This window comes from Ictidomys tridecemlineatus, chromosome 4 (genome assembly GCF_052094955.1).
Source record: "Ictidomys tridecemlineatus isolate mIctTri1 chromosome 4, mIctTri1.hap1, whole genome shotgun sequence".
Classification (NCBI taxonomy): domain Eukaryota; kingdom Metazoa; phylum Chordata; class Mammalia; order Rodentia; family Sciuridae; genus Ictidomys; species Ictidomys tridecemlineatus.
Window position 1 is genome coordinate 128,213,060 of NC_135480.1, and position 8,468 is coordinate 128,221,527.

The 8,468-nt window shown below is 37.3% G+C and overlaps 1 non-coding gene across 1 annotated transcript; it reads left to right on the top strand.

Annotated features, from left to right (window-relative positions):
- Nucleotides 1-7,581: 7,581 nt before the first annotated feature.
- On the top strand, nucleotides 7,582-7,688 carry LOC120890238 (U6 spliceosomal RNA). The gene has a single exon (XR_005734479.1). It is a non-coding gene; the product is annotated as a U6 spliceosomal RNA (small nuclear RNA).
- Nucleotides 7,689-8,468: the final 780 nt, after the last annotated feature.

Here is an 8,468-nt window from a genome sequence, read left to right on the forward strand (position 1 = left end):
TCCAGGACAGGATTAAATCCTCCTGACCTCCCACCACCACAGCCAGAAACAAGTTTTATGTGTTTGTTTGTTTGTTTGTTCAGATAAAAATCAGACACTTATTGTCTGAGTTCCTTTTCTTCTGCCAGAGCAGAATACTTGACACTTGGATAATTTACAATGGCCAGAAATGTATTTGACTCACAGTTCTGGAGACTTGGCAGTTCAAAATCAAGTAGCTGCATCTGATAATCTTGTTGAGTCTTATTAAGTCATGATGTGGCATGATATGAGTGAGAGAAGGAGAGAGGGAAGAGAGCCAAACTCATCCTTTTATCAGGAGTCCACTCCCGTGATAACTAACCCACTTCTGTACTAGCACATCTAGGAGGGCAAAACCCCCATGTCTCAATCACCTCTCAGCATTACATTTACAGACAGCATAAGCTATCTGACACACCCAAGACCCTAGGACCACAAAGACACTCTCAACAGGCAGGATAGTCCAAGGAGCCTTTCTATGGAATGTGCCTGTCTTGAGCCTGCTGAGTTAAATCTTTACTGCACACACACAAAGTAGTAAAATGTTGATTCTAAGTGTATTTTGTTATACTTCCTAGACTATTGGGGGACACATTGAAGCCATCGCAGTCATCTACCTTACGTCAAGCTCACTTGGTGGCCATTTGATGCTTCTCCACTTGTGTCAACTGAGGGAAAAGAATTTCTCATCCCTTCCTGTGGAAGTGGGGACATAGCACTGGGATTGGTAGCCTGCTCTGCCAACTTTACATTGTTGTGACCAAAATGCCTGACAAGAGAAACTTAGAGGAGGAAAAGTTTATTCAGGCTCACAGTTTCAGAGGTTCAGTCCATGGTTGGCCAAATCCAGTGCTCTGAGCCCAAGGTGAGCTGGAATGGTGTGGTAGAGAAAAACTGCTCAGCTCAAGGCAGCTGGGAAACACAGAAGGAGCAAGCTGCCAAAATATAAACCCCAAAGTCATGTACCCCAGTGACCAACTCCCTCCAGCCATGCCCCACCTGCCTACACTTACCACCCAGTTAGTCCAATCAAATCCATCAAATGGATTGATTACAATCTAATCATTTCACCTCTGAATATTTCTGCATTGTCTCATAGATTTCAGGGCTCAGTGGAGCAGGGGACACCTCATATCCAAACTCTAACACATACCAATAATTCTTACCAAAGAAATACCCTTTAAAATTCCATCTTTTCTTACCACTCAATTTGGGACTGGAGGCTATGTTCTCACTGATTCTTAGCTACCTAATTTTGAACACTTGCATCCCGATCTGGGGTCTCAATTGGTGCTTAATATCATCATAAAGTCTCCACCAAAATGTCCACTGTAACATCCTAGGCCCAGGATACCACCATAGACACCAAGTCATTTCTCTTTGCCATTCTCTCTTCTACATTTTTCTAAGGGAGGTTGGAGGGAAGAAATTCTGACCAAGTACTATATTAAATTCTAGGTCATGGAAAGTTAGCCTCTTTCCTCCTATCTTTCTATCAAGCTCTGCTTGGATTTGAATACTTCATCCATGAGGCAAGGCTCCCACCTGAAGCTACACACATAGCAAAATAGTAGCTTGTTCAAGGTTGATGAAGGTTGGATCCATGTTTCAAATCCAAGCTTTGTCATTTCCTAGCCTCTCATATTGTTTTTCCCAATTGCTATGATATCCCTCACTTTGCAGATGGAGAAAGGTGAGGTTAAATTATGGTAGGTTCTTCCATGTGGGCACCGTGTGTGGTAGAAGTTTAAGGAATGGGCAACTTTCCATGATTTTCTGGCTCACAAAGTAGTGTCAGTTTCTGTGTCTTCTGAGAATATTCTCTTCTTCTAAGTCCTTTCTTGTGTTTACTTTTCACAATACTTTCAATAACTATCTCCCACTGAAAAATTTCTCCTAAAGAAGAATGAAAGAATCTAAAATTAGAGATAAGAGGAAAATCATCTAAAATTCATTTTCACTTTTGCATAGATCAGAAAGCTGTAAAGATCTTTAGATATCATCTTTCATCAGTATTACTATGATCATGATACACATCAAGTTCAATCTTCTTCACTCCATGTTCTTTTAATTTAAAAGATGTGATGATGCTCCTAAGATTCCTATTATCATTTAATTCACCAAATACACATTTTCCAAAGCAGACAAAACTGCACTGTCACCAAACAGATTAAAACAAGATTGGAGATAGTTTATACAGTACTTTGACATTGCAAGAAGTTATTTTTTAACCTAAGAGAAAGTTTTCATGTAACTATTAATAATTATTATTTGCTAATTTGTTGTTGTTGTTAAGCTAAGAGAATGCCTCACAGTCATCTGCCACTACTATTGACTTACACATTTCTCTAAGGCTTGCTACTATCCAAAATTTCTTGAGGCTGTTTTTCAGACATGGCTATCTGCGAATGCAGCAGAATAGCTGGGAAAACAATGAAGGGGCTGTTAAAGAAGCAGACGGGATGCAGTGCTTGGCATCTGGTACAGAGCAGGGAATGAATGTGTTGTAAGGCTGCTCAGCCTACTCTAGAATCCCACACACGTTTTCTGAAGCTTATGTCTGGATAATTCCATTGTAATAGGAAAAATGGTGGCTGTACTTGGCCTATTCCAAGTGTTCAGTGCAAATGTCTGTAGCAGAAAAATCTACACAGGTAAACTCTGTTCGTGGTCATGGACCCTGGCCAGAGATCATACTATTGTGTGATTAGTTAAAAAGAGACCAGGACAAAAAAGTACTAACTGTCATATGATCCATCCTTTCTGTTGGGAAAACAACTCATGTACCAGTCCCACTGACAGTGGCCATCTCAGGAGGGGATGATACCATGCTGTGGGGAGGTGGTGCTGGTCTTGCATAAGTCTTTTCAACCACATTCACACACCTGGATACTGGGTTTCATCAGATACACCATTGGGAATATGAAAGGGGAGACACATAATAGAAACCAAATAGTCCCTGCAGTTGAGAAGAATGAAGTTTGAAAAGCAGAGCAGAGTTGCTTCTTGTGACTTCCTGTGATGTAGAAAAAAAGGAAATGTCTGTTATTATTTGTAGGACATAAAACAGGAGTCATAAAACCTAGAATCAGCACCAAAGAAATCATTGTTATAAAGTACTACAAAATACCTATGTTCAGTCTTGCAGTTTATAGAAGATCCTCAGAGGAAGCCACCATCTTTCCCTTTGATTCTGTCATCCTGGACTTTTGCACATTGGTCAAGAAGAACAAAGTCACCTGCATTTTGCAAATTTCCTCTTCCCACTCTGAGCCCACTTAATCTATGTCAGTATGTGTTATATGAGGAGACATAGGCAAAAGGAGACCCTTCTAACACATACACACACACACACACACACACACACACACACACACACCCTGGCCTAATACCTCCAGTGCAATGGAGAACAGTTTAAGTCAAGCCACTGAGTAAAAGTAAGTTCTAAATTAAAAGAACCCCCATTTCACACTTCACATGATGATTTAATGGCAGATACTTGTAGAAAAAGCCTGACACACAAAAACACATGTGAAATGCAGATAAAAGAGAAGTTAGACAAAATACATATTTGAGCTGGTTATTAGGAACAATAACATTTCCAGGAATGGGTCACTTGAGAAAATAGTTGATTTGACTGGGGATAATAGTGCCTCTAAGTATGCCCTGAGAAGATGTGTCCAGAACTTAATTTTAAATCTGAGGGTTGTAATAAGAACTTGCTTTTTTAAAGTTACTGCCAAAGAAAAGGGAGCAAACATAAGTCAGCCCCTCAGAGAACGAGTTGTAAAACATGTGACATTATCCTAGGGGTTAGGATGAGGGGCAGAGACTAATTAAAAGCTAGTTTCCACTTGTCTTTTCAAATGTCTTAGCAATGTTCTTTGATTATATGGTCATCTGCCATAAAAGATGCAACAACAAGTTCCTGAGATTATCTTTACCAAGTGGGGTAGAAAGGACTCATTTCCCATCTCCAGAGAGCTCTCTGTCTGCTAAGATGTTTCTATGAGATGTTTGTAATCCAATGCTTTGGTCCTAATATTCCCATTTATAGACTGATTTTACATTGCTGAGGACTTGCTATGTTTTCCCTAAAGGATGCTATTTTTTTTTAGAAGAAAGACTTTACAATAAATAACATGACAATTCTCTATTCACCCAAGTTGGACTCTCAAATTTAAAACAGCTGCTGTTTGTTTTTCTCCTAAAAGAACTAAAACATAGATTTGATACTTAAATTTGGTGCTAAAAGTGTGCTCAGATCAGCACATTTGAACTTTGCAAAGGATAGGAATGGGATGATTATGCTAGGATTCATTCCTTAATGGACCAGACCTCAGGGAAGCATAGCATCCAGTAGGCAGTGCTTGGAAATGAAGTGTTTGGAGTGAATGGCCTCTTTTTATAGACTTCACCCTTTATAGCATTCAACATTAGTCTTCATTTTATATATTCTCTTAGATTCTTCAAATAAATTATGTCAGTCACAAACTTACCAGAGAATAAAATTGGTCATAATAATCTCCCTTTAAAACATCCTTGTATTTCTCTGAAACCCAAAAGCAAATTCCCTGATTCTCAAAAGCATGAAATTGCAAGGTCAACTGATATTGTGTTACTGAAGCTTCTCAGATACTGGATAAAAATTCCATTATTTTGTATGTGTTTTAATATCTTGCTCCCCCTGCCTGACTACAATTCAATGACCTTCAAATGCAATATCTATTGTTGCAGTTACTTTCATCTTTACCTGAGTAAAGCAAAATCAATGTTCATGTCCAGCAATTCCAATTAAGCTACTATAGACAACTCTGCTGAATCTGCAAGCTTTGGATTTATATTGAATTAATGAAAGCTGAAAGGGGTTCCCATCTTATAGCCACACTTAATGTATCCTTGTCAAAAGGAAATGTAATTACAATATTGCATGTACATAGGAGGTTGATCAACTTAAGCAAGGTGACAACCATGAATTGATCATGTGAGAGTATCAATAAACATCCTAGCAGATATTATAAAGTGTGCCACTTTTAGATTATTTAGTTCCATAGAACCTGAGTGTTTCAGATGACAGGTAAAGAGATATATATTTAGAGTCACTTATTTTCAGGTCAGTGGTTTAAATACATCTGGGGGTAGCATCAAAGACCCAATATCAATTCAGCCCTTATTATTTAGGTAAAGCATAGTCTCATCATTTATTTCCACATAGGTAAATATAAGAAAAAAATATTTATATTTAATCTTTAGGAGATATATACATATGTATATATATTATATCATAATGTGTGTGTATGTGTGTGCTTGTGTGTGTGTGTGTGTGTGTGTGTGTGTGTGTGTGTGTGTGAATACACATCTGCTGTCTGGGGAATTTTCTGATTTAGCCATTAGAAACTCTTTAAGCTTTACTTTCTAATACGAGTTTCTGACTTGCTGGAATTATTAAGAAGAAAAAAAATCCAAGCTTTAAATAAGAAGTTGGGGGTATATCTGGCTGCTTAATTAGTGACATAAGTTAACCTATATATAATATAATATTGACTGATAGTTAGTAGACTCACTATCTTTTTTCATCAACAACAATAATGTTAACTTCTTATTTAGTACAGAAAAGATGATACAGAAAATATGCCTTTATTTCCTCTTCTCTCCTAAACTAATAGGGAAAACTAGGAATAACCACCATCCCTAAACCACAGTCTATGAAGAAGAAATGCTGAATGCATTGGAAATTGCCCAGGCAAGGCAGGACTTAGAAAGGACACATGAACTTTTCAAACCTGGAGTTAACAAGGAGTTCTCCAGTCTGATGACCCAGCGGAGGGGTAAGCCCAGATGCCTTGATTAGAGCAACAAGATCAGGGTGTGAGACTCAGCTTCCCACAGAGAAGTACAAGAGTTATTTCTGCAAGAAATAGGTTGTGAGTAAGACTGAATTTAGACTCAACTAGGTGGCGGGCAGAGCTGCAGCCTTGGTTACCTGAAGGAAAGTACACTGATAAATCTAAATTGTCAACTTGATTGGATTAAGAAATGCCTAAAATTGCGGCTTCTAGGTGTCTCATTGAGGATGTTTAGGAATGATTGGCATGTAGGACAGGGAACTGAATCAGAGACCCACCTTAAGTGTGGGCAGACCTGGTTGGAGGCTTGGATGGAAAAAAAAGTTGGAAGAACAAGGTAGTAGCAGTAAACAGGCAAACTCCATTCTTCTAGAACAGGCCCTTGATTGTTGCTGAGATCACCTGAGGATATCAGACTCTAGCTCCTTCACTCTTCCAAAGCCAACTCTGCCTAGTGACTCACAGGGAGTTTTCAGGCCTTCAGTCCCAGAGTGGAGCTGCATCATTGATCCCTCTTGTTCAGGAGCTTCAGCTTAAGGACTGAGCAGTTACTGGTTCCTCTAGCTCTCCAGGCTGAAGACGGCCATTGTAGGACTATTCTGCTTCTGATCATATAAGCCAATCTAATAAATCCCCTGTTGGTTCTGCCTCTCTAGAGAACCCTGATTAACACAGGAAGTAGAATATATATTACCAATCAATAACTGTCACCACAGGCCAGGACTGAGTACTAGCAACAAAATATTCAGGGCAAGTTAGCGAATTTTTCTAATATCCCAGTTTATGCCAGCTGTTTATGTTTCTGTCCTACAAACAGCTGATCCAGGAAAACTTTTAACATTCAATAATGGGCAAAAGCATAAATTTATATAAACATACTTTCAGAACCAAGAAAGGCAGTACAATAATGAAACAAACTAAATGAAGGATTCATATCAGAAAATTATAATTCAGATTAGTCTAAGATTATGATCAAACATCTACATGAAAATCAAAGAAAGTAATTTAAATATGGCCCAATAGTGGGGGAAGAGGGTGATTGCTCAGAGGAAAATTATTTTGTAAGAAAGGATTAATAAAATAAAGATCACATTAGAAATAGAAATTACTAAAGAAGAGTCAAGAACACACAGGAAAAAGCTTTAAAAAATGAGTAGATTGAAAAGGAAAAGAAGTAGGCTTTTAAAAGAAATATTAAAGGGTATTAATTATAGAAGACAATTAAAGGAAAACAACCACTGTGTTTTGAAGAAGATAACCAAAAATCAAACTGGAAAAAAATCCAAAGATAAAACAGAATGCTCTCATAACAGTTTAAGTAATCAATTTATTTAATTAATGAAGAACAATACCAAGTCCCTGAAAAACAACTTGACAGAAAACAGTCTTCATAAATGTTTTCATTAAAAAGTACCATGGTTCAAATTCAGCCATCTGAGAAAAGAACAAGGAACATCATTGAGGATAATGGTAGTGGATATAATTGTGAAAGAAGGCGTGAATATTATTGTCACACTTCAGGATGCAGACAGTAAGAATTTTTGACAATGCAGAAATAACAACCTCATTAGAAAAATGGAGAAAAGTTGAGAGAAAATGGTCAGAAGAAATATTTGAATAAAAGTAGAAGTTTTTTTTTCAGAATTAAGAAACGCATTACTGCAAACACTGAAAGTTCCTCTGAACTACAAGAAAGATAAACAAACAGAAATCTGTGCTTGCTTCGGCAGCACATATACTAAAATTGGAATGATACAGAGAAGATTAGCATGGCCCCTGCACAAGAATAACACACAAATTTGTGAAGAGTTTCCTATTTAAAAAAAACAAACAAACAGAAATCAACACTTTCCTACAAAGACCAAGCATAGCCCACCATTATGAAAGAAGAATTAAGTAGGAGGGTTGGCCTTACCAGATTTTATCTTTTTTTTTTTTTTTTTTTTTGGTGTGTGTGGATGGTACTGGGTACAGGACATAGGACCTTCGGCAGCTAGTCAAGCACTCTATCACTGAGCTAACTTCTAACTCCTGGATTTAAAAGTGTGTTATTGTTTCAAAGATAGATAAATACCTAGTAAAGTAAAATCAAGAGAGCAGAAACAAATCAAGAATATATGGAAACTTAATAAATAAAGAACTAGTAAATCATAACAATGGGAAAGGAGAAACTATTCAATAAATGAAGTTAGGGTGAATTTTTAGCCACATAAAAACAAACAAACAAATTAATTAAATAATGAGACCTACTTTCATGCCATTTTCAACTATTAATTCCAGATGGATCAAGGAATTACATGTGAAAAAAAATGCTTTTAAACTTTTAAGTTTGTAGAGAACTTCTAGTTTCAACTCTGACACATAAAGAACTTGGAAGTCATCTTTCCCATTTTACAACAAGAAAAAAAAATCTAAACAAATTGAATATCAACAACTTTCCTTGGACCCATTATAGACTTGAGGTGATAGGGAAAACCACCACCTGAAATCTGAGGAGACTGGTGAATAGAGAGGATTACAACCAAGAGCATTTCACTTGAAACCAGAGTAGTTAAAGCCATAAACTTGTAAGAACACTATAGATTAGTGCAGAATGAGGGC